The sequence below is a fragment of the Lissotriton vulgaris genome, chromosome 5 (genome assembly GCF_964263255.1).
Source record: "Lissotriton vulgaris chromosome 5, aLisVul1.2, whole genome shotgun sequence".
Lineage (NCBI taxonomy): Eukaryota > Metazoa > Chordata > Amphibia > Caudata > Salamandridae > Lissotriton > Lissotriton vulgaris.
This window is the reverse complement of record NC_141693.1, coordinates 1955565802-1955587600: the sequence shown is the minus strand read 5'-3', so window position 1 is coordinate 1955587600 and position 21799 is coordinate 1955565802. Positions and strand designations below refer to the sequence as shown.

Sequence of the window (21799 nt, the reverse complement as noted above, 5' to 3'; positions counted from 1 at the left end):
ACCTACTCATTTTGTTATTAAGTTTTCTAACAGAATGGTTCAAAGCAGGAATCGAGATAGCCCCCCGCCACACTTTTCGTGGGATCATATGAGACCACGCGATTATGCACCCCGGAACTTTCCTCGCCAACCAACTTACAGTGGAAAGCATTGCCTCTAGGAGAAGTCGTCTACCGGTGGTGACCAAATCATTGCCCCCCAAATGTACTATGACTATAGACGGCGGTGACCTCGTCCGCGCTAACAAACCCTCAAAGAATGCTTGAAACTGGTCAATACAGAGACCGCCCCTTCCGTAGAAGGACACCCTGTACCCGTATTCCCAGGCTACGTGAATCATGTCACCTGCTCCGAATACGTCTGCGGCACGCCTCACGTATGAGTGGCCCACGACCCACACCTCCTTTTTCACAGCCGGTGATGTCTGACCGCTGGCCCGGTGTTGGGTCGACTGCATAGTCCGCCCTGCCTCGTAGGCTTGCGCAACTGAAAACCAAACAAAAACAAGAGGCGTGAGTACATCATTACAGCTTTACAACATGTGCAATCGTACATACCTCTTATAGCAATTGGAGGACCAACGCCCCACTCGTTTTACTTGCTCAACATTAAGACCCCTGGCTGTAGCTTCAGTGGCAGCCCCTATCCGAAAGGAATGGGTCCCGAACTCGCCCGGGTCCAAGCCCGCTGCGGTAATTGACATCGCAAGCACCCGCTGAAACTGAAACTTCGTCAGTGGGGTGGCGTCCGCGTGTCTCAACAAAGTCCCCGCCCATGATGCCACCCTTCGTGCTAGGTAATCTTCTAAACACTTTACCGGACACATGGAGGACCCAGGAACCCTGCGAATGATTATGCAGTCACCCGTCCCATCTTGATCGGTCTTGGACCTGACAAAGGAGACAGTCATTGTCTCGCCCCTGATCTGAACGTGTTCTAGACACAACCCCCCCACCACATCCTGTTTGTTCCTCGCTACTAATTCACTTATCCTCATTGCCCCGTGAAATGCAAGCGTAAAAGCAGCTCGGAACAAAAATGTCTCAAACTGAGACGAGCATGTGGCAGGGAGTGCATCCAGCAACTGGGACAACCTATCCAGACCTATCGGGCGCCTCTCATCTACTCTGCGACCCTCAAGGCGTTGCCACCCACGCAGCGCTTTTTGTACCACGAAAGACGCTGTCGGGTCCTGGATATTGTGTGCCCTGGCAACAAAGGAAATGGCAGCACGATGCCTTTGGGCCGTAGCCACTGACTTCCCAGCCCTACGCAAGAACATCAGAAAATGTACTACCCATTCCTCATAGCCCCAAAGCCCCTCTCTCTCAGTCCCTAAAAAGGCTAAATAAGCCCTAAACGCCCCTTCATATGCCTTCCTCGTCCTTGGTGCTAGACTTTCTCCCACGAGGTGACGAAGTTCGGGGCACCGAGAGACCAAAGAGCTTCGGGAAAAGGTGCCGGTTCTGGGTCCGCTGAGGGAAGGAAACCCGAGAAAGCCTGCATTTGAAAACGAGACAGTGCATCAGCTGCCTGATTCAACACCCCTGGGACATGTTTTGCTCTGAATATCACGTTCAGTTGCATACACAGTAAGACAATTTCTTTGAGCAGCCTTAACATCCTTTTACAACGTGCTGCCTGACTGTTGATGCATTCTACAACGGTCATATTGTCTGACCAAAATATGACAGAATGATCTTTGAACCCTTCGGGCCAGGTTCTGAGGGCCACCAAAATGGGAAACAATTCAAGGAAAGCAATATTACTCGTCAGCCCCTCTTCATGCCACCATGTCGGCCATCTTTGTGCCGACCATTTTGTGCCGAAAATGGCGCCGAAGCCTATGCTTCCTGCTGAATCTGTCCATAGACCAAGCTCATCAGAGGACACGGCTGGTTTGTTCCAGACGACTCGACCATTGAAGTCCGCCAGAAATGCTAACCAAATACGCATGTCCTGGCGGACCTCAGCCGATAGTCTCGTGCGATGATGACCCTCCTTAAGGCCGACCATCGCTTGAGCAATTGAGCGGGAAAAGGGGCGGGCCATTGGGATCACCCTCAGGGCAAAATTCAACTTCCCCACCAGTTGCTGCAATTGATGCAGCGTAACTTTAGATGCATTTATACATACTTGCAGGGCTGCCCTGAATTTCAACACTTTGGCAGCTGGTAAACGAAAACAACCTTCACTAGAGTCCAACTCAATCCCCAGAAACTCGAGGCAAGTCGTGGGACCCACAGTTTTACCTGGTGCCAATGGCACTCCAAATTGACCCATTAACACACAAAAGTCAGCCAAGGCCTGGCCGCATTCGTCATCCCCGGCGGCCCCAAGGAACAAAAAGTCATCAAGGTAATGCATTACATGCCTGAAACCCGTTTTCTTCGTGAAGACCCATTGCAGAAAACTACTGAAAGTTTCGAAATATGCACACGATATAGAGCACCCCATCGGCATACACTTATCCATGTAATATGAACCTTGAAACATGAATCCCAGAAGACACTGGTCGTCTGGGTGTACCGGGAGCAATCGGAACGCTGACTCGATATCTGATTTCGCCATCAGCGTCCCGGGCCCCAGGCGATTCAAAATGGCTACGGCCTCATCGAATGATGCGTACCGCACCGAACATACCTCTGGATCAATTGCATCGTTTACAGAAAGACCATGAGGAGCTGATAAATTATGAATCAATCGAAACTCACCTGGGTCCTTCTTGGGGACCACCCCTAAAGGAGAACAGACAAAATTCTGTACCGGGGGTACACTAAACGGGCCGGCGACCCGACCTCGGGCCACCTCTTTCTGGATCTTATCTTGCACTACAGTCGTATGTTGCAAGACGGAAAGTTGATTTTTGCACGTCCCGACACCCTGAAAGTCCCCTACCGGGATGCGGAAACCATATGAAAAACCGTTCCGCAGCACCCCAGCAGAAGTACGATCCGGGTATTCACTGAGCCAGGGAATCATCGCCAAGGTATCAATCGGGGTTGGTAAAGGCACCCCTCGGACTACATTAGACCTGTTTGGCGCCTCCTCTACCCCCATTCTCACCCGTTCTGGCTCTGCACGAGGACTCAGGATGGGGCGACCCGCAACCACTACATTCATGCTTGAACTTGCACGATCCCTGAGGCCTAGTACATTTACCTTTGTTAAAATTGAAACAGACACCCCTTTTCCCTGTATTGCCGGCAGGTCTCGAGTAATCATCGGTACCCGCCCCTGACCGAAAGGGCGTCCCTGCATAATGGCGGGAGGACTCGCCAACATTACCCCCCACTAACGGTATTTTCAACATTCCTGATTCTTCCATCTTATCCCATGTTAAAGAATCATAACAGTCCCACGTTAAACTTTTGTTATGCTCCATCGCTTTCCTGAAAAGGTTATCATAACAGAACCACTGGTTACCTTGGTGTGATGTCGAGTACCCCATAATTCGTGACTGATAAACAGGAAACTCGGGAAGCAATTCAGGCCTACGTTCCCCCAAAATCAACGTAAAAATTCCCCATGCATTGCCCCAGTTGCCAATATTCTCATTCACTTTAAAGGCGGCCATTTTTGCGCGCCAAACACTCGGATGCATTAGATCCTTTTGACCCTTAACAGTTTCCACCTCATAATGATCGACAAGCAGGGAGAAAATATTCACATATTCCCCCGCCCAAATCTTTTCCTTTATTGTCAAAGGAACATGTTGACCCAATTTTTCTCTACGGGAGGGTGCTGACTCATCCCTCGCGATCGGCAATGGCCGCTTACCTGCACCGGACGCTGCTTCCGCCACTCGTGGCTTGTCTATCCCCCCAGCCGGCGCGGGCACCTTGGCTGCATCTCGTTTCTCACGTAACTGTTTCATCAGCGCTTGTGCCTCGGCAGCCGTGGCGCCCTCGCTACTGTCGCCCAACCACGCTGCTAGCTGTGCCGCCAACTCGGGAGGCATCTCCTCGGCGGATGTCGGAATCGGATTCCCCTCCCTCGGTACCGGGGCTGGCGCCTCGAGCGGGGCACTGGGAACCGGGACGTCTCCCCCGGCTGGTCCCCTTTTTGGCCTCTTGGGCTTCCCTCCAGGAACTGCCCCAGCCGATGGACGCCCCGATCCCTCCTCCCCGTCTCGCTCCGCCAACCGCTTCTTTATTTCGGACATCTCTTTAACGAGGACCCGAACCATCTGGTCAGTCGTCATTCCCTTTGAGCCTTTCTTGGGCATCTCTCCGACAAAGTATCTGGAAGACAAAAAGAAAGATCAAAACGCTCAAAATTGGCTCTTCGTTCTGTCCCGAGCTCACGTGTAGCGAGGAGGTGCAGCTTCAGAGCACAAGAACAAGAGGATGTCTTCTGGTCTTGCGTCCCTTTTTATCCGTCTTCAGGGCGGGCGTATACCCGCCCCTGCCTGCCCCGAGGGCGTGGCTGGCTGCGTCAGTGTCTAGGCCAGCCCACTCTAGGGCGGGAACGGGCGCGCCCCAGCTACGCCGCTTCGGGCATACCAGCCGAGACGCGCCTCCCGCCCAAAAATGGCTTCCCGGGGGGATCGAGGCACTCTGCCATACGTTCGGGGGGACCGAGTTGGTCGCCCCTTTCCAGAGTGTGCTTTGTACTATTAAATCATGTATGCGCGCCAGCAAGAATAAACGCCATGTTCAATAATATATTCATATGTTTGTGAGTGCTTCGAGAAGCTACAGTTCACTGCAAGCCATTTTTTCAGTTATATGATTGTGAGTTAATGTGGCACTATTGAGCAAAGTATTTCCGTAATGTTACTGGCATTTGTATAGTTTGTATATAATGAAAACAGAAGCGTTTTCTATTGTGCAAAATATACTAGCTTTTAAGCATTTCCGCCATTAAGTCTACCTTCTACCGTACACAAATACTAGATGTTTTGCCTGCAAATATTATATTCGGCAAAACTATTGTGCTGAATTATAAAATATTACACAGGGAGTGTGCTTTAAATTAAGGCCATGCACACGCAGTTATTTGAAAGCAACAGCAAACGCGTTTAAAAATATAACTGCTCCTTGTTGTATCATTCTGCTTCCTACACTGCGGAAGCCCATGTTAACAGGCGTCAGTATGGCGGCTCTCAATGCAAAATAAAGCTACGCAGCAATTAATAAGCAAGAACGAGCCCATTTTAAAAAATACAGCCGCTGGTTGTCTGTCTTATAGCACCTTTGCTGATACCACTGTATTTAAATAAAGTCATCTGTAGCAAGTAAAAAAGCGCGGACTTCACCCAAGTGCGTGTAAGCTGCATGCAACCGTGCAGTCATGTCACCCGTAGTGTCGACTTAGCAATAAACAACAACGAGTCCATTTTAAAAAATAAAGCCGCTCGTTGTTTTTTTTCATAGCGCCTTTAATTAGACAACCGTATTTAGATAAAGTAATCTGTAACACTTGTAGATAGTGCGGACTTCACCTAGCATTTTATAATTTTTTAACTCGTTACTCTATTTAGTGCCCCGCAGTTTTGGTCTACCCTAATTGATATTTAGATATTTTGCATGCAGGTTTCATTTACGATGAGATGCACAACTCTATATTTAAAACAGATACAAAGAGTGTGCTTTGTACTATTAAATCATGTATGCGCGCCAGCACGAATAAACGCCATGTTCAATAATATATTCATATGTTTGTGAGTGCTTCGAGAAGCTACAGGCCATTGCAAGCCATTTTTTTAGTTATATATCATTGTGAGTCAATGTGACACTATTCAGCAAAGTTTTTCGTACTGTTACTTGCATTTGTATAGCTAAAATATAATGAAAACGAAAGGGTGTTCTATTGTGCAAAATATACTATCTTTTAAGCATTGCCGCCATTCACTGTACCTTCTACCGTACATAAATACTCGCTGTTTTGCCTGCAAATATTATAATCGGCAAAACTGTTGTGCTGAATTAGAAAATATTACACACGAGTATGCTTATTATTAAGGCCATGCACACGCAGTTATTTAAAATCAAAAACGAACCCGTTTTAAAATATAACCGCTCCTTGCCTGTCTTGCAGCATTTTTCCTTAGACTATCGTATTTGAATAAAGTAATCTCGCATTTCTATTTAACACGGACTTCAGTGTAGTAAATAAAAGCTGCATGCAACAGTGATACCATGTCACCTATAGCGTTGACTTAAACATGGTTCTTTCTGCATATAATTGTGCTCTTCGCAGCGTAGGAGCCCATATACACAGGTCGCTTTTAAGGCTAAATACTAAATTAGCCGATGTAACGCAGCAATCAATAAGCGATGACTAGCTAAAAAACTAACATAAAAAGTACTTTACTTTATGAAGTCTTTTAAGGGTTCTTTTTCACCTACCTACTACCGATGCCTTCCTGCCCTTTGCCGATCACGTACACATTTTAGTCCGGCCTTAATCGTCTGCTACAACCATTAGCAGCAAGTGTTCAAGGAAGTGCCCCGGGGTATTGCTAACTGCTGTAACGGTCTTTCAGTCTTTACTGTTCCATTCTAACGTTCGTCTAAAAGCTACTCGGCGCCATAAGGCTGGCGCCCGGGCTGATTTGTTTCAATGTAACATTTCAGCCAATCTTGAACACATTGCAAACAGTTAACTATTAAGTTACTGAGCACCGCTGTTACTCAACTCGGCCCTGCTTATTCACCCACTACCCACTTCGAGACCTCCTTTTCGAAAGTAAATAAAAAAATTCCCGGTAGACATAAAATGTACATGTCCATATTTATGCTTACTATGTCGCGTATGTACAAAATAAGATGTGCATTGAAAAAAAAACAATCAGCAATGCGTTCCTCCTCCTCCAAATACATCTTTTAAAAGCATGCATACACATTCTGTCAAACACACAACTGGACGCATGTATTACAACGCTAATATAATTGTAACATGCATATCATTAATGACTGCATTCGCGCACAACCATTAATATGTCTTTTTACATGAAATTAAATCATTAACAATGCTTACATCACAGGCTGTCGATATATTTAAGCAATGTCGAATTAAACGGAATGTTATAATTCAGCAACCAGCAAAATACTTTTCAGATCACTATATAAAGTCCATAGTTGTTTTTATTTTAACTCACCTTACTTCTCGATTCTATCTTGTAGCACGTAACAATATCCTTTAACAAACAGCTCCATGCTCAATTTCTATTTTACTACCTGCTGCAGCTATTTCAATAAACCACTGCTGAGCACAGGCTACAGTTCCTTACTAACATTGGCATTACGATGCTAGACTTCGCTGCTCTGCTGCTTGCTTTGCCTCTCTTCCCTCCCATTCACTTCCTGTTATCCACGTAACTTAACCACTCCCACTTATTCTTCCTTTTTGGAATCGTTCTCCATGAAAGTGCACACAATATGCATCTAGCTTAAAAAAAACGTCAATAAACACTTCGCCTGCTAAGAAATAATACATATATAACAAATAGGAATTGAAAAAGCAGTTAAACCCCCTAATTCGTACTTACCTTAAAATTGCAGCTATTTATATATTTTGATTTTACAAATCAATTGTAATTAACATTCACACATGAGGCTTTTAATGCACCAATAATAAAGGTGGATGAAGCATATATCAATCGGGAAATTATTATATTGCATGGTAAAAAATATTATTTATTATTTCGTTGCTTGCAACTCTCATCCATTAAACAAATAAAAAAAGGTGGATTGTGTAACTGAGCACTGGCAGTGTGCTTAATTTTATTCACTTATGCATGTATGTTACTTGGCTACAAATTACTGTCATATTATATACTAATAATATATAAAGTATTATATGTATATTGTAAATAAGAGTTATACCAGGTTTTATTTATTTTATTTATTAATACATAATTCAAACATGCATTAAACTCAATCCATTTGCATGCATACATCATACTTTGTCACACCATCCATTCATGATTTCATTAATACAACCATTTATTATACGAACAGCCATAATTCATGCATCATACATTTATCCTTACCTCTATTATGCAAACAACCATAATGCATGCATTATGCATTTACCCATACATATATCATGCATGTATTTATCATACATGCATTTATTTATACAGTTAATGCTCTCACTAATCAATCCACCCACTTGCATCTAAACATACTTACATGCAAGCTCCATTCATCTATTTATCCATCCATTACTCCATCATGCATACAGCTATCATGCATGCATTCATGCAATTATACATACATCATTAATGCATCCATCCATCAACTGATCCAATTATCATGCACCCATTTATCATACATGCATTCACCTATTTATGCATCTAACAATGCTGTACCATTACATTACTAATAAATTTACCCACACATCTAATTATACAATTATCCATCTATTCACAAGTATTTATCATGCATGCATTTATTTATACATCATTCTTGCATATACTATTACATCCACCCACTTGCATATAACACTTTGGCTGCTAAGGGTTTTGCCACTTGGTGCTGGATCTTTATTTTCCCATTGTTCATGACAAGGTCAGCTCGTCATCAGCGCCGTGCAGGTTACACCCATGACGAGGTGACCTTGTCATTAGCATGGAAGGGGTTAAAAATCTCAATGTGATTTCTAAGGTTAAGAAAAACAAGACAGCATGACTATTTTCAGTGTCAGTCTCATCACTCCTGAAATCCCTGGTCATGTACGTTACCTCTGACGGCAGTTGTGTTCAAGCAGACACTAACAAGCATTGGCTGCTGCAAGTGCTTTCATACACATGGCATTGGCACAAAGGGACACTTGGATAGTTTAGCTTCTTGTAAACTTCCTAGAGAAATAGGCCGTATCCCGGCCGTATTTATTAAAACAAAATTAAAAACATTAAACGTTTCATGTTATGTACAATTTCATTACCATATTGCGATGTTTGGCTAACCATAACAGATTCTCTAATACAGAGGTTCTCCTAGCCGAACTAGCATCCTACAAAACATTTCTTGACATATTGAAATTGTACATCCTAACGTTTAAGGGCCAACGGCAAGGTCATAACCGGTGTCAAGATCCCTAACCAGACTTACCCCTCCCACTTGGGATGGGCGACAGCACGGAGGCGTACCTCAAGTGCAACTACTACCAATTTCCCTTGACTTGACGGGGCACCTAAAGACTCGACGCCAGTTAAAGGTCGTTCGAATACTCGTGTGAGGTATCTATAAGGTATCGTAGACCTTATCCCAACCCCACACAACTTACCGCATCTGCCGTCGCAGATGTCACTGGCCCCGGGAAATTCCCCAGGAGGGGGCTGTAACCCCTCCTACAAAGGAAGGGGCCTTGACCGCCTTTCCTTTACTTCCGGCGACCCATCCTTAGAAGGGACCGCCTCCCCATTGAGGGGCCAATGGCCACCTCTCCCGAGCGCTCCCATCCGTGTTGGGTGACGCCCACTCATAGGGATCTACTAATTAGTGCTCACCGATCATGACCTTACCGCCTACCAAAATAAATACGACAGTGCTAACTAAACCTGAGAATACATTGGCCACTACGACCGAAAGAGCATGCATAAAATTCAACACTAAATCTGAATCTCTTTAATGGCAAAACGTACTCAAACCGATCATTCTTTATTAAACTCAACATCAACATGACACTACGACCTGCAAACGAAAAACAGAAGCAAAATTAATCAACTTTATTACAAACAACTGGCTGTCTTCAGGGGCTGGTGGGTGGGTCAAAATTGGCTCTTCGTTCTGTCCCGAGCTCACGTGTAGCGAGGAGGTGCAGCTTCAGAGCACAAGAACAAGAGGATGTCTTCTGGTCTTGCGTCCCTTTTTATCCGTCTTCAGGGCGGGCGTATACCCGCCCCTGCCTGCCCCGAGGGCGTGGCTGGCTGCGTCAGTGTCTAGGCCAGCCCACTCTAGGGCGGGAACGGGCGCGCCCCAGCTACGCCGCTTCGGGCATACCAGCCGAGACGCGCCTCCCGCCCAAAAATGGCTTCCCGGGGGGATCGAGGCACTCTGCCATACGTTCGGGGGGACCGAGTTGGTCGCCCCTTTCCATATGGCCGAGATACCCGCCACCCCCTCTCAACACAATCCCCGAAAGGAGGGAAACCGGAAACAGTTCTTGAAGTTTTTGGAAGTGGGATGGAGTGACCATCCCGGCCGTATTTATTAAAACAAAATTAAAAACATTAAACGTTTCATGTTATGTACAATTTCATTACCATATTGCGATGTTTGGCTAACCATAACAGATTCTCTAATACAGAGGTTCTCCTAGCCGAACTAGCATCCTACAAAACATTTCTTGACATATTGAAATTGTACATCCTAACGTTTAAGGGCCAACGGCAAGGTCATAACCGGTGTCAAGATCCCTAACCAGACTTACCCCTCCCACTTGGGATGGGCGACAGCACGGAGGCGTACCTCAAGTGCAACTACTACCAATTTCCCTTGACTTGACGGGGGCACCTAAAGACTCGACGCCAGTTAAAGGTCGTTCGAATACTCGTGTGAGGTATCTATAAGGTATCGTAGACCTTATCCCAACCCCACACAACTTACCGCATCTGCCGTCGCAGATGTCACTGGCCCCGGGAAATTCCCCAGGAGGGGGCTGTAACCCCTCCTACAAAGGAAGGTGCCTTGACCGCCTTTCCTTTACTTCCGGCGACCCATCCTTAGAAGGGACCGCCTCCCCATTGAGGGGCCAATGGCCACCTCTCCCGAGCGCTCCCATCCGTGTTGGGTGACGCCCACTCATAGGGATCTACTAATTAGTGCTCACCGATCATGACCTTACCGCCACAGGCCCGGATAGTTGACCGGCTATCCGGGCCCCCCACAAAAGTCCTACCTAAAGGTCATGCTTCAAAGTTTTTTAACCATGCTAAGAAGTCTCCTATGAGTAACTCATTCCCCACCCGAGACAAATGCACACCGTCCCCCAAATACATACTGTCATCATTGATACAACCATGCGAGATAGAATGCAATGTCTTGGAACGGAACAACCTACTCATTTTGTTATTAAGTTTTCTAACAGAATGGTTCAAAGCAGGAATCGAGATAGCCCCCCGCCACACTTTTCGTGGGATCATATGAGACCACGCGATTATGCACCCCGGAACTTTCCTCGCCAACCAACTTACAGTGGAAAGCATTGCCTCTAGGAGAAGTCGTCTACCGGTGGTGACCAAATCATTGCCCCCCAAATGTACTATGACTATAGACGGCGGTGACCTCGTCCGCGCTAACAAACCCTCAAAGAATGCTTGAAACTGGTCAATACAGAGACCGCCCCTTCCGTAGAAGGACACCCTGTACCCGTATTCCCAGGCTACGTGAATCATGTCACCTGCTCCGAATACGTCTGCGGCACGCCTCACGTATGAGTGGCCCACGACCCACACCTCCTTTTTCACAGCCGGTGATGTCTGACCGCTGGCCCGGTGTTGGGTCGACTGCATAGTCCGCCCTGCCTCGTAGGCTTGCGCAACTGAAAACCAAACAAAAACAAGAGGCGTGAGTACATCATTACAGCTTTACAACATGTGCAATCGTACATACCTCTTATAGCAATTGGAGGACCAACGCCCCACTCGTTTTACTTGCTCAACATTAAGACCCCTGGCTGTAGCTTCAGTGGCAGCCCCTATCCGAAAGGAATGGGTCCCGAACTCGCCCGGGTCCAAGCCCGCTGCGGTAATTGACATCGCAAGCACCCGCTGAAACTGAAACTTCGTCAGTGGGGTGGCGTCCGCGTGTCTCAACAAAGTCCCCGCCCATGATGCCACCCTTCGTGCTAGGTAATCTTCTAAACACTTTACCGGACACATGGAGGACCCAGGAACCCTGCGAATGATTATGCAGTCACCCGTCCCATCTTGATCGGTCTTGGACCTGACAAAGGAGACAGTCATTGTCTCGCCCCTGATCTGAACGTGTTCTAGACACAACCCCCCCACCACATCCTGTTTGTTCCTCGCTACTAATTCACTTATCCTCATTGCCCCGTGAAATGCAAGCGTAAAAGCAGCTCGGAACAAAAACGTCTCAAACTGAGACGAGCATGTGGCAGGGAGTGCATCCAGCAACTGGGACAACCTATCCAGACCTATCGGGCGCCTCTCATCTACTCTGCGACCCTCAAGGCGTTGCCACCCACGCAGCGCTTTTTGTACCACGAAAGACGCTGTCGGGTCCTGGATATTGTGTGCCCTGGCAACAAAGGAAATGGCAGCACGATGCCTTTGGGCCGTAGCCACTGACTTCCCAGCCCTACGCAAGAACATCAGAAAATGTACTACCCATTCCTCATAGCCCCAAAGCCCCTCTCTCTCAGTCCCTAAAAAGGCTAAATAAGCCCTAAACGCCCCTTCATATGCCTTCCTCGTCCTTGGTGCTAGACTTTCTCCCACGAGGTGACGAAGTTCGGGGCACCGAGAGACCAAAGAGCTTCGGGAAAAGGTGCCGGTTCTGGGTCCGCTGAGGGAAGGAAACCCGAGAAAGCCTGCATTTGAAAACGAGACAGTGCATCAGCTGCCTGATTCAACACCCCTGGGACATGTTTTGCTCTGAATATCACGTTCAGTTGCATACACAGTAAGACAATTTCTTTGAGCAGCCTTAACATCCTTTTACAACGTGCTGCCTGACTGTTGATGCATTCTACAACGGTCATATTGTCTGACCAAAATATGACAGAATGATCTTTGAACCCTTCGGGCCAGGTTCTGAGGGCCACCAAAATGGGAAACAATTCAAGGAAAGCAATATTACTCGTCAGCCCCTCTTCATGCCACCATGTCGGCCATCTTTGTGCCGACCATTTTGTGCCGAAAATGGCGCCGAAGCCTATGCTTCCTGCTGAATCTGTCCATAGACCAAGCTCATCAGAGGACACGGCTGGTTTGTTCCAGACGACTCGACCATTGAAGTCCGCCAGAAATGCTAACCAAATACGCATGTCCTGGCGGACCTCAGCCGATAGTCTCGTGCGATGATGACCCTCCTTAAGGCCGACCATCGCTTGAGCAATTGAGCGGGAAAAGGGGCGGGCCATTGGGATCACCCTCAGGGCAAAATTCAACTTCCCCACCAGTTGCTGCAATTGATGCAGCGTAACTTTAGATGCATTTATACATACTTGCAGGGCTGCCCTGAATTTCAACACTTTGGCAGCTGGTAAACGAAAACAACCTTCACTAGAGTCCAACTCAATCCCCAGAAACTCGAGGCAAGTCGTGGGACCCACAGTTTTACCTGGTGCCAATGGCACTCCAAATTGACCCATTAACACACAAAAGTCAGCCAAGGCCTGGCCGCATTCGTCATCCCCGGCGTCCCCAAGGAACAAAAAGTCATCAAGGTAATGCATTACATGCCTGAAACCCGTTTTCTTCGTGAAGACCCATTGCAGAAAACTACTGAAAGTTTCGAAATATGCACACGATATAGAGCACCCCATCGGCATACACTTATCCATGTAATATGAACCTTGAAACATGAATCCCAGAAGACACTGGTCGTCTGGGTGTACCGGGAGCAATCGGAACGCTGACTCGATATCTGATTTCGCCATCAGCGTCCCGGGCCCCAGGCGATTCAAAATGGCTACGGCCTCATCGAATGATGCGTACCGCACCGAACATACCTCTGGATCAATTGCATCGTTTACAGAAAGACCATGAGGAGCTGATAAATTATGAATCAATCGAAACTCACCTGGGTCCTTCTTGGGGACCACCCCTAAAGGAGAACAGACAAAATTCTGTACCGGGGGTACACTAAACGGGCCGGCGACCCGACCTCGGGCCACCTCTTTCTGGATCTTATCTTGCACTACAGTCGTATGTTGCAAGACGGAAAGTTGATTTTTGCACGTCCCGACACCCTGAAAGTCCCCTACCGGGATGCGGAAACCATATGAAAAACCGTTCCGCAGCACCCCAGCAGAAGTACGATCCGGGTATTCACTGAGCCAGGGAATCATCGCCAAGGTATCAATCGGGGTTGGTAAAGGCGCCCCTCGGACTACATTAGACCTGTTTGGCGCCTCCTCTACCCCCATTCTCACCTGTTCTGGCTCTGCACGAGGACTCAGGATGGGGCGACCCGCAACCACTACATTCATGCTTGAACTTGCACGATCCCTGAGGCCTAGTACATTTACCTTTGTTAAAATTGAAACAGACACCCCTTTTCCCTGTATTGCCGGCAGGTCTCGAGTAATCATCGGTACCCGCCCCTGACCGAAAGGGCGTCCCTGCATAATGGCGGGAGGACTCGCCAACATTACCCCCCACTAACGGTATTTTCAACATTCCTGATTCTTCCATCTTATCCCATGTTAAAGAATCATAACAGTCCCACGTTAAACTTTTGTTATGCTCCATCGCTTTCCTGAAAAGGTTATCATAACAGAACCACTGGTTACCTTGGTGTGATGTCGAGTACCCCATAATTCGTGACTGATAAACAGGAAACTCGGGAAGCAATTCAGGCCTACGTTCCCCCAAAATCGACGTAAAAATTCCCCATGCATTGCCCCAGTTGCCAATATTCTCATTCACTTTAAAGGCGGCCATTTTTGCGCGCCAAACACTCGGATGCATTAGATCCTTTTGACCCTTAACAGTTTCCACCTCATAATGATCGACAAGCAGGGAGAAAATATTCACATATTCCCCCGCCCAAATCTTTTCCTTTATTGTCAAAGGAACATGTTGACCCAATTTTTCTCTACGGGAGGGTGCTGACTCATCCCTCGCGATCGGCAATGGCCGCTTACCTGCACCGGACGCTGCTTCCGCCACTCGTGGCTTGTCTATCCCCCCAGCCGGCGCGGGCACCTTGGCTGCATCTCGTTTCTCACGTAACTGTTTCATCAGCGCTTGTGCCTCGGCAGCCGTGGCGCCCTCGCTACTGTCGCCCAACCACACTGCTAGCTGTGCCGCCAACTCGGGAGGCATCTCCTCGGCGGATGTCGGAATCGGATTCCCCTCCCTCGGTACCGGGGCTGGCGCCTCGAGCGGGGCACTGGGAACCGGGACGTCTCCCCCGGCTGGTCCCCTTTTTGGCCTCTTGGGCTTCCCTCCAGGAACTGCCCCAGCCGATGGACGCCCCGATCCCTCCTCCCCGTCTCGCTCCGCCAACCGCTTCTTTATTTCGGACATCTCTTTAACGAGGACCCGAACCATCTGGTCAGTCGTCATTCCCTTTGAGCCTTTCTTGGGCATCTCTCCGACAAAGTATCTGGAAGACAAAAAGAAAGATCAAAACGCTCAAAATTGGCTCTTCGTTCTGTCCCGAGCTCACGTGTAGCGAGGAGGTGCAGCTTCAGAGCACAAGAACAAGAGGATGTCTTCTGGTCTTGCGTCCCTTTTTATCCGTCTTCAGGGCGGGCGTATACCCGCCCCTGCCTGCCCCGAGGGCGTGGCTGGCTGCGTCAGTGTCTAGGCCAGCCCACTCTAGGGCGGGAACGGGCGCGCCCCAGCTACGCCGCTTCGGGCATACCAGCCGAGACGCGCCTCCCGCCCAAAAATGGCTTCCCGGGGGGATCGAGGCACTCTGCCATACGTTCGGGGGGACCGAGTTGGTCGCCCCTTTCCAGAGTGTGCTTTGTACTATTAAATCATGTATGCGCGCCAGCAAGAATAAACGCCATGTTCAATAATATATTCATATGTTTGTGAGTGCTTCGAGAAGCTACAGTTCACTGCAAGCCATTTTTTCAGTTATATGATTGTGAGTTAATGTGGCACTATTGAGCAAAGTATTTCCGTAATGTTACTGGCATTTGTATAGTTTGTATATAATGAAAACAGAAGCGTTTTCTATTGTGCAAAATATACTAGCTTTTAAGCATTTCCGCCATTAAGTCTACCTTCTACCGTACACAAATACTAGATGTTTTGCCTGCAAATATTATATTCGGCAAAACTATTGTGCTGAATTATAAAATATTACACAGGGAGTGTGCTTTAAATTAAGGCCATGCACACGCAGTTATTTGAAAGCAACAGCAAACGCGTTTAAAAATATAACTGCTCCTTGTTGTATCATTCTGCTTCCTACACTGCGGAAGCCCATGTTAACAGGCGTCAGTATGGCGGCTCTCAATGCAAAATAAAGCTACGCAGCAATTAATAAGCAAGAACGAGCCCATTTTAAAAAATACAGCCGCTGGTTGTCTGTCTTATAGCACCTTTGCTGATACCACTGTATTTAAATAAAGTCATCTGTAGCAAGTAAAAAAGCGCGGACTTCACCCAAGTGCGTGTAAGCTGCATGCAACCGTGCAGTCATGTCACCCGTAGTGTCGACTTAGCAATAAACAACAACGAGTCCATTTTAAAAAATAAAGCCGCTCGTTGTTTTTTTTCATAGCGCCTTTAATTAGACAACCGTATTTAGATAAAGTAATCTGTAACACTTGTAGATAGTGCGGACTTCACCTAGCATTTTATAATTTTTTAACTCGTTACTCTATTTAGTGCCCCGCAGTTTTGGTCTACCCTAATTGATATTTAGATATTTTGCATGCAGGTTTCATTTACGATGAGATGCACAACTCTATATTTAAAACAGATACAAAGAGTGTGCTTTGTACTATTAAATCATGTATGCGCGCCAGCACGAATAAACGCCATGTTCAATAATATATTCATATGTTTGTGAGTGCTTCGAGAAGCTACAGGCCATTGCAAGCCATTTTTTTAGTTATATATCATTGTGAGTCAATGTGACACTATTCAGCAAAGTTTTTCGTACTGTTACTTGCATTTGTATAGCTAAAATATAATGAAAACGAAAGGGTGTTCTATTGTGCAAAATATACTATCTTTTAAGCATTGCCGCCATTCACTGTACCTTCTACCGTACATAAATACTCGCTGTTTTGCCTGCAAATATTATAATCGGCAAAACTGTTGTGCTGAATTAGAAAATATTACACACGAGTATGCTTATTATTAAGGCCATGCACACGCAGTTATTTAAAATCAAAAACGAACCCGTTTTAAAATATAACTGCTCCTTGCCTGTCTTGCAGCATTTTTCCTTAGACTATCGTATTTGAATAAAGTAATCTCGCATTTCTATTTAACACGGACTTCAGTGTAGTAAATAAAAGCTGCATGCAACAGTGATACCATGTCACCTATAGCGTTGACTTAAACATGGTTCTTTCTGCATATAATTGTGCTCTTCGCAGCGTAGGAGCCCATATACACAGGTCGCTTTTAAGGCTAAATACTAAATTAGCCGATGTAACGCAGCAATCAATAAGCGATGACTAGCTAAAAAACTAACATAAAAAGTACTTTACTTTATGAAGTCTTTTAAGGGTTCTTTTTCACCTACCTACTACCGATGCCTTCCTGCCCTTTGCCGATCACGTACACATTTTAGTCCGGCCTTAATCGTCTGCTACAACCATTAGCAGCAAGTGTTCAAGGAAGTGCCCCGGGGTATTGCTAACTGCTGTAACGGTCTTTCAGTCTTTACTGTTCCATTCTAACGTTCGTCTAAAAGCTACTCGGCGCCATAAGGCTGGCGCCCGGGCTGATTTGTTTCAATGTAACATTTCAGCCAATCTTGAACACATTGCAAACAGTTAACTATTAAGTTACTGAGCACCGCTGTTACTCAACTCGGCCCTGCTTATTCACCCACTACCCACTTCGAGACCTCCTTTTCGAAAGTAAATAAAAAAATTCCCGGTAGACATAAAATGTACATGTCCATATTTATGCTTACTATGTCGCGTATGTACAAAATAAGATGTGCATTGAAAAAAAAACAATCAGCAATGCGTTCCTCCTCCTCCAAATACATCTTTTAAAAGCATGCATACACATTCTGTCAAACACACAACTGGACGCATGTATTACAACGCTAATATAATTGTAACATGCATATCATTAATGACTGCATTCGCGCACAACCATTAATATGTCTTTTTACATGAAATTAAATCATTAACAATGCTTACATCACAGGCTGTCGATATATTTAAGCAATGTCGAATTAAACGGAATGTTATAATTCAGCAACCAGCAAAATACTTTTCAGATCACTATATAAAGTCCATAGTTGTTTTTATTTTAACTCACCTTACTTCTCGATTCTATCTTGTAGCACGTAACAATATCCTTTAACAAACAGCTCCATGCTCAATTTCTATTTTACTACCTGCTGCAGCTATTTCAATAAACCACTGCTGAGCACAGGCTACAGTTCCTTACTAACATTGGCATTACGATGCTAGACTTCGCTGCTCTGCTGCTTGCTTTGCCTCTCTTCCCTCCCATTCACTTCCTGTTATCCACGTAACTTAACCACTCCCACTTATTCTTCCTTTTTGGAATCGTTCTCCATGAAAGTGCACACAATATGCATCTAGCTTAAAAAAAACGTCAATAAACACTTCGCCTGCTAAGAAATAATACATATATAACAAATAGGAATTGAAAAAGCAGTTAAACCCCCTAATTTGTACTTACCTTAAAATTGCAGCTATTTATATATTTTGATTTTACAAATCAATTGTAATTAACATTCACACATGAGGCTTTTAATGCACCAATAATAAAGGTGGATGAAGCATATATCAATCGGGAAATTATTATATTGCATGTAACATGCAATATAATAATATTATATTATTAGATTATGCAATATAATAATCTAATTATACAATTATCCATCTATTCACAAGTATTTATCATGCATGCATTTATTTATACATCATTCTTGCATATACTATTACATCCACCCACTTGCATATAACACTTTGGCTGCTAAGGGTTTTGCCACTTGGTGCTGGATCTTTATTTTCCCATTGTTCATGACAAGGTCAGCTCGTCATCAGCGCCGTGCAGGTAACACCCATGACGAGGTGACCTTGTCATTAGCATGGAAGGGGTTAAAAATCTCAATGTGATTTCTAAGGTTAAGAAAAACAAGACAGCATGACTATTTTCAGTGTCAGTCTCATCACTCCTGAAATCCCTGGTCATGTACGTTACCTCTGACGGCAGTTGTGTTCAAGCAGACACTAACAAGCATTGGCTGCTGCAAGTGCTTTCATACACATGGCATTGGCACAAAGGGACACTTGGATAGTTTAGCTTCTTGTAAACTTCCTAGAGAAATAGGACCTGACCACCTACTGCCTGTACAACTTCCTCCTGAAAGGCTGGTACCTTATTGGCACCAATGTCTAACAACACAGTGAACTAAAGCCAGGGTGAAGCCTGCAGAGGCACGGGAATGACCATACCATGTCAAAGGAAATGCCAGATAGTTGGCAAAGTGTTTTAACAATCCTGCACGTGTTATTGAGAAAGTAAATTTTTCAATGATTTGGGATTTGCAATTGTTGAAGTACCAACAGACAGGCAGGTTTTGATGCCAAAATTTGCTGTAGTTCCCTAGTTCTTGCATTGACTGCTCTTTTTTGTCCTTCGTCTGTTCCCAGGTAGACAAATTATATCTCTAGTATAAGGGGGGGGGGAGCGTAAATTAAATACTCAATTTGGGGGTACTCTGGAGAGTATCAATTTGCTAATGGCCTACCAACCACTAGGGTGACTATACCCCTATATATAACCTACATGTGGGAAGTAGGAAAAGCCCTAATTCAGAATTCTTTACTTTTACCAAAATAATGATAGTGAAATTCGTTTTTGGTAGTCCACCTTAGGTAGCCCACCTTTATGTGTATGACCAGCCTGAATGTGAAACATGCCTTTTGAATACCAAATTTCTCTTCTGGAATGATGCCAAATGGGCCTCAGGGCACGGATGGCATTCCCAGATCTGAGGGGAAGCCGGAGTATTAATTTCAATGCAGTAGATGCTTTGAAACTTTTGGCCTTGTGATGGTAATCTGCTAGACATCCTTCAGGAGGAGGTGTAATCACTTATGTTAAGCAGGCCCTGTTCGTAGCCACTGGGAGGGCGGGCTCTGACCTGTTGCAGTCAGAAACTCTCTGTAATGTAATGGCAGGCTGGACAATTTTAGTTAGCCACCACACTAAGTGACTAGAAGGATTAAGAGAGCACCTTTAAAATGCCTTTAGTGTGTATGTATTTATAAATACAATACTGTCATCATACTTCATATGCCATGCATTCATCCATTCATCTTTCCACCTATATATATCCATCATGCATATTGTTATAATGCATGTATTGATGCATTTATACAAACATTAATAATTCAAGCATTCATCAATAAATACAATTATCATGCGTTAATCTATCAAGCACGCATTCACCTATTATATACCGATCCTGCCTCCATACAGCATTTATCAATTCTTAAAACTTACATTTTCACTGTAACTATTACTACTTGTGTTTGTAACTGGTTAAAATGTATAATATAATGACATCTTCATGTAAAGTACTTCCTAAATAATATGACAATAAATGAATACTTCAGAACATAATGTAGCACTATTATAGTCAACAGGTAATTAAAATAAGCTTTTTATATACTGCATACTGTATATGAAGGCCGCTAAATATTTCATACAACTGCTTTCAAAAGTACTAATACATTTGCATTATAAAGATTGTTACATTTTATTATTGCTTAATGATACAGTATAATTTAATATGAACTTTTGTAAAATACCCACGAATAATGCTTTCTAATATTTCTTTACAGCATTTATTACGCCTACACTAAACACCAAAAGAAAAACAAAGAAAAGTTCAACAATAAATACAACGTAAGTGCATTTGAATAGTTTTTTAACTTCTGCTTTACAACTACTTATTATCCTAATGTAGACATATATATTTTGCGTATTACTAGAAATTCTGTTCAAAACTGTTCTCTTACGTCTACAAAAGGAGTTTATTAAGCAAATTGTTTACTAATTTCAGAAACAATTAATAATCAACATAATAAAATGGTTTTGTAAAGGATGGTAAGTTAATGCTGTTGTAGGCTGAAAGGTTGACTGCTACTGTAGCTATTCAGAAATGAGTACCATTAAAAGCAATGGAAATTAAGTGGTGATATAGACATTAGCCATTGAGTGATGATATGAACAATGCAGATTGAATACTGCTATGTGCAATATGTTTCAATGATACTGTAAACATTGCAAGTTGAGGAATGATATAGTGGCAAATTACTTGCTACTGTATGCATTCAATTTTTTAGCAAGCATACTCCTTTAGACATTACTGCATGCTTTCATCATGCACACATCCTTATTTGTTAGTGCATGCTTCAGTAAACATACATAACCCCAGTTCTCACTACATGCTTTACAAGCCACATATACTATCAACAGTTAGTGCCTTCTCTACAAAACACAAACACCACCAGCTGGCAGTATACATTTTCAACAGGAACACACATTATTAGTTATTGGTACACGCTTTTACCAAGCAGACATCAACAAATATCAAAGCCCACTTCTAACAAACATACACCCTTCCAGCCTTCACAAAATGCTGTCATTAGCAGCTAGCTGTGCACACTTACACTATCCACAAACAGCAGTAGCCATCAGTACATGCTTTCACTAATCAAAAACTACCAGCTGACAATACATACTTCCACCAGACACACACACTATCCATCAATATACAATTTTTACATGCACACACACCACCAACCATAAATGTATACATCTTTTCTGGACACAATTAGAATTAGCTATGATAGCAATGGCACTATTGTGCACCTTACTTTTAAATATATTCATCTGAAATGCAACATCTACTTTTGCAACAAAAATAAAAACATATCTTTTATCGCTTCTATTTATACAGTT

At 44.6% G+C, this 21799-nt stretch overlaps 1 protein-coding gene across 1 annotated transcript in view; it reads left to right on the top strand.

Moving 5' to 3' along the window:
• Nucleotides 1-21799, top strand: part of LOC147717857 (uncharacterized) — a 57940-nt gene that overhangs the window by 15508 nt on the left and 20633 nt on the right. The window contains exon 2 of the mRNA XM_086920574.1: nucleotides 20677-20740. The gene's annotated coding sequence lies outside the window, so the exon portion shown is untranslated. The remainder of the gene's footprint in view (nucleotides 1-20676; nucleotides 20741-21799) is intronic.